The following is a 5,456-nucleotide window of genomic DNA, read 5'->3' as shown; positions in this document are numbered from 1 at the left end:
CTCCAGCGGGGTCACCAAGCAGTAGGGGAGACGCTGAAAGCAGCTAACGAAAATAGCGGAGAGGGGAAAACTCGGGCCCCGGCATTCCCAGTTCCCCCTCTTTTAAGCCCCGCCACTGGAGTGAGATCAAGGGCCACTGGAAAATCCCAGAAAGAGCCAGGGAAAAACGAAAACAGGCAAGCGGTCCAAGAGGCCCGGAAGCCGGGACCCATCGGCCCTGCTTGGGCTCACGTCCGGGTCCTGCAGGAGGGGAGAAATGCCCCCAGGAGAAGCAGCATGGCTCAGTGGAAAGAGCACGGGCTTTGGAGTCTGAGGTCATGGGTTCGAATCTCGGCTCTGCCACATGTCTGCTGTGTGACCTTGGGCAAGTCACTTCACTTCTCTGAGCCTCCGTTCCCTCATCTGTAAAATGGGGATGATGACTGTGAGCCCCACGTGGGACAACCTGATCACCTTGTATCCCCCCCAGCGCTTAGAATAGTGCTTTGCACATAGTAAGCGCTAAACAAATGCCATTATTATTATTATTATTATTATCCAACTGAACACCACCACCATCCTGCCCACTTCTGGGGGAAATTCATGCCCTTCAAGGCAAGCCTGAGTATGGTCAGCCCCCGTTTCCAGCTGAAACCATCCCTAACAATTGGTGTTACTAAGCGCTAACTCTGTGCCAAGCCCTAGGGAACACGCAAGATTCATTCATTCATTCATTCAATCGTATTTATTGAGTGCTTACTGTGTGCAGAGCACTGTACTAAGCGCTTGGGAAGTACAAGCTGGCAACAGAGACGGTCCCTACCCAACAGCGGGCTCACAGCCAACAGCAGGCTCACAGGATAATCAGGTCACACACAGTTCCTATCCCACGGTGGGCTCTGGATCCAAGTAAGGGGGAGAACAGGTTTGATCCCCATTTTACAGATGAAACTGAGGCCTTCACCAGGCTGAGAGGCTCTGTCATTCATTCATTCATTCATCGTTCCATCCATCCAGCCATTCAATGGTATTTATTGAGCGCTTACTGTGTGCAGAGCACTGCATTAAACAGTGAAGCAGAGAAGCAGCGTGGCTCAGTGGAAAGAGCATGGGCTTTGGAGTCAGAGGTCATGGGTTCGAATCCCGGCTCCGCCACATGTCTGCTGTGTGATCTTGGGCAACTCAATAATAATAATAATAATAATGGTATTTGTTAAGTGCTTACTATGTGCAAAGCACTGTTCTAAGCACTGGGGGGATACAAGGTGATCAGGTTGTCCCACGTGGGGCTCACAGTCTTAATCCCTATTTTACAGATGCGGTAACTGAGGCTCCGAGAAGTTATACAGCAGACGTGGAGGAGCCAGGATTTGAACCCCTGACCTCTGACTCCAAAGCCCATGCTCTTTCCACTGAGCCACGCTTGGGCCACAGTTACCTCATCTGTAAAATGGGGATTAAGACTGTGAGCCCCACGTGGGACAACCTGATCACCCTGTATCCTCCCCAGCGCTTAGAACAGTGCTTTGCACATAGTAAGCGCTTAACAAATGCCAATTATTATTATTATCATTATTAAATTCTCAGGAGAGTACAACACAACAATAAACAGACACATTCCCTGCCCATAAGGAGCTTCCAGTCTAGAGCTCCTCTCCCCCTTCTAGGCTGTGAGCCCGTTGTTGGGTAGGGACTGTCCCTATACGCTGCCAACTTGTACTTTCCAAGCGCTTAGTACAGTCCTCTGCACACAGTAAGTGCTCAATAAATACGACTGAATGAATGAATGGAGGGGGAGACAGACATTAATATGAATAATGAAATTACAGATATGTACAGATGGTTATCATTATAGTGTACTCTCCCAAGTGCTTAGTACAGTGCTTTGTACACAGTAAGCACTCAATAAATATGACTGACAATGAATGAATGAATGCCTGCTCCTGAGGACTCTTGATTCCAGCGACCCCAGAAGTGAGTCAGTCCTCCCCATGCCAACCTCTGAGGGCGATGGGCTTCCTTGGCCGGTAGCCCCTGGGCTGGCTCCTTTGTATTTTTTTTTTTTTTACTGGTATTTGTTCAGCGCTTACTATGTGTCAAATCCGGTTCTGAGGGCTGGAGTAGGTGTGAATTAATTAGGCTGGACACAGTCCCTGCTCTACATGAGGCTCGCAGTCTAAGTATGCCCATCCGCCAAGCTCGCTCTCTTCCTCCCTCCAAGGCCCTGCTGAGAGCTCACCTCCTCCAGGAGGCCTTCCCAGACTGAGGCCCTTCCTTCCTCTCCCCCTCGTGCCCCTCTCCATCCCCCCCATCTTACCTCCTTCCCTTCCCCACAGCTCCTGTATATATGTATATATGTTTGTACTTATTTATTACTCTATTTATTTATTTATTAATTTATTTTATTTGTACATATCTATTCTATTTATTTTATTTTGTTAGTATGTTTGTTTTTGTTCTCTGTCTCCCCCTTTTAGACTGTGAGCCCACTGTTGGGGAGGGACTGTCTCTATATGTTGCCAATTTGTACTTCCCAAGTGCTTAGTACAGTGCTCTGCACATAGTAAGCACTCAATAAATACGATTGACGATGATGATGATGATGATGATAAGTAGGAGGGAGAATGGTTATTTAAGCTCCATCTTACAGTTGAGGAAACTGAGGCACACAGAAGTGAAGTGACACACGCAGGTTTCCTCAACAAGCAATGGGAAGAGACAAGATTAGAACCCAGGTCCTCTGCTCTCTCCTCTAGACCATGCTGCTTCTCTGGTATTCAGTGGCTACTGGGCCTGGTCCTTTTTTCTGTGGTATTTATTAAGCGCTTACTATATGCCAGACACTGTACTAAGCGCTGAGGTAGACGCAAGCTAATCAGCTGTACTTAGTCCTTCTCTCTATATGTTGCCAACTTGTACTTCCCAAGCGCTTAGTACAGTGCTCTGCACACAGTAAGTGCTCAATAAATACGACTGAATGAATGCATGCATAGTCTACATCCCACATATGGCTCACGACCTTAATCCCCATTTCACAGATGAGGTCACTGAGATCCAGAGAATAATAATAATGATGGCATTTATTATGCGCTTACTATTTGCCAAGCACTGTTCTAAGCGCTAGGGAGGCTACAAGGTGATCAGATTGTCCCACGGGAGCTCACAGTCTTCATCCCCATTTTACAGATGAGGTAACTGAGGCACAGATAATAATAATAATAATAATAATAATGGTATTTATTAAGCGCTTACTATGTGCAAAGCACTGTTCTAAGTGCTAAGAGAAGTGAAGTGACTTGCCCAAAGTCACACAGCTGACAACTGGCAGAGCCGGTATTTGAACCCATGACCTCTGACTCTAAAGCCCGTGCTCTTTCCACTGAGCTACTCTGCTTCTCAGAGAAGCCTAGTGACTTGCCCAAGGTCACACAGCGGACAAGTGGCGGATCCGGGATTAGAACCCAGATCCTTAAATAAATACGATTGATGATGATGATGATGATCCTTCTGCCTCCGAGGCCCGGGCTCTAGCCACTGGGCCACACTGCTTCTTCTTCACAGAAGGTGATACCTTCCCATCGCAGGGAGGTGAAATGAATCCTTTCTCCGGTCTCCCCCGATGCCAGGAGTGTTCTGAGCGGGTCACCTGTAACTGAGACCAGTAGCCAGACCCCAGGAGTCCTGAGGCAGTGAGATTAGGCCACCAGGAATGGAAAGAGCCGGGGCTTTGGAGTCAGAGGTCATGGGTTCAAGTCCCGGCTTCAGCTGTGTAACTTCGGGCAAGTCACTTCACTTCTCTGGGCCTCAGTTCCCTCATCTGGAAAATGGGGATGAAGACTGTGAGCCCCCTGTGGGACAAACTGATCACCTTGTAACCTCCCCAGCGCTTAGAACAGTGCTTTGCAAATAGTAAGTGCTTAATAAATGCCATTATTATTATTAAGTACCGTCATTATTATTACTATTATTATCAAATGTCATTAAAAGAAAAAGCCTGGGCCAGAGGAAGATACCTGGGTAGGCCTTGAATATTTAAGCGTGTATGTAGAGAAGCAGCGTGGCTCAGGGGAAAGAGCCCGGGCTTTGGAGTCAGAGGTCATGGGTTCAAATCCCGGCTCCGCCAACTGTCAGCTGTGTGACTTTGGGCAAGTCATTTCACTTCTCTGGGCCTCAGTTCCCTCATCTGGAAAATGGGGATGAAGACTGTGAGCCCCCCGTGGGACAACCTGATCACCTTGAAACCTCCCCAGTGCTTAGAACAGTGCTTTGCACATAGTAAGCGCTTAATAAATGCCATTATTATTATTATTAACAAGTACCGTCCTTATTATTACTATTATTATCAAATGTCATAAAAAGAAAAAGCCTGGGCCAGAGGAAGATACCTGGGTAAGCCTTGAATATTTAACCGTGCACGTAGAGAAGCAGCGTGGCTCAGGGGAAAGAACCCGGGCTTTGGAGTCAGAGGTCATGGATTCAAATCCCGGCTCCGCCAACTGTCAGCTGTGTGACTTTGGGCAAGTCATGTCACTCCTCTGGGCCTCAGTTTCCTCATCTGTAAAATGGGGATGAAGACTGTGAGCCCCCCATGGAACAACCTGATCACCTTGTAACCTCCGCTGTGCTTAGAACAGTGCTTTGCACATAGTAAGCACTTAATAAATGCCATTATTATTATTATTTTAATTATTATTATTATTATTATTACTATTATTATCCTCTGTGACTCAGCCATCAATTGTCTAGTATCAGGTCGCAGCCAGTTTGGCGGCCATCAGAGTCAGCTGACACCTTGCAGAGCACTCTTCATGGTGTGGCGGATAGAGCCCCAATCTGGGAGTCAGAAGGTCATGGGTTCTCACCCCGGCTCCGCCACTTGCCTGCTGGGTGACCTTGGGCAACTCACTTCACTCCTCTGGGCCTCAATTGCCTCATCTGGAAAATGGGGATGGAGACTGTGAGCCCCATGCTGGGACAGGGACTGTGTCCAACCCGATTTGCTTGTATCCATCCCAGCACTTGGTACAGTGCCTGGCACGTAGTAAGTGCTTAACGAATACCATCATCATTATTATAATTATTGTTATGTGGGACAGGGATTTGCTTGTAATAATAATAATAATAATAATAATAACAATTATTATTGTTATTTATATAACAATAATTATTATATTATATTATATTATATTATAATTATAATAATAATAATTATTATTATTATACCTCCTCCTATCCCCCAGACAGTGACTCTCCCCCCTTTAATAATAATAATAAGGGCATTTATTAAGTGCTTACTATGCGCAAAGCACTGTTCTAAGTGCTGGGGCGGTTTCAAGGTGATCAGGTTGTCCCACAGGGGCTCACAGTCTTCATCCCTATTGTACAGATGAGGGAACTGAGTCCCAGAGAAGTTAAGTGCCTTGCCCAAAGTCACACAGCTGACAAGTGGCGGAGCTGGGATTTGAACCCATGACCCC

The sequence above is a fragment of the Tachyglossus aculeatus genome, chromosome 25 (assembly GCF_015852505.1).
Source record: "Tachyglossus aculeatus isolate mTacAcu1 chromosome 25, mTacAcu1.pri, whole genome shotgun sequence".
In the NCBI taxonomy this organism is placed as follows: Eukaryota; Metazoa; Chordata; class Mammalia; order Monotremata; family Tachyglossidae; genus Tachyglossus; species Tachyglossus aculeatus.
The sequence above is the reverse complement of the archived record's forward strand: the minus strand, read 5'-3'. Positions refer to the sequence as shown.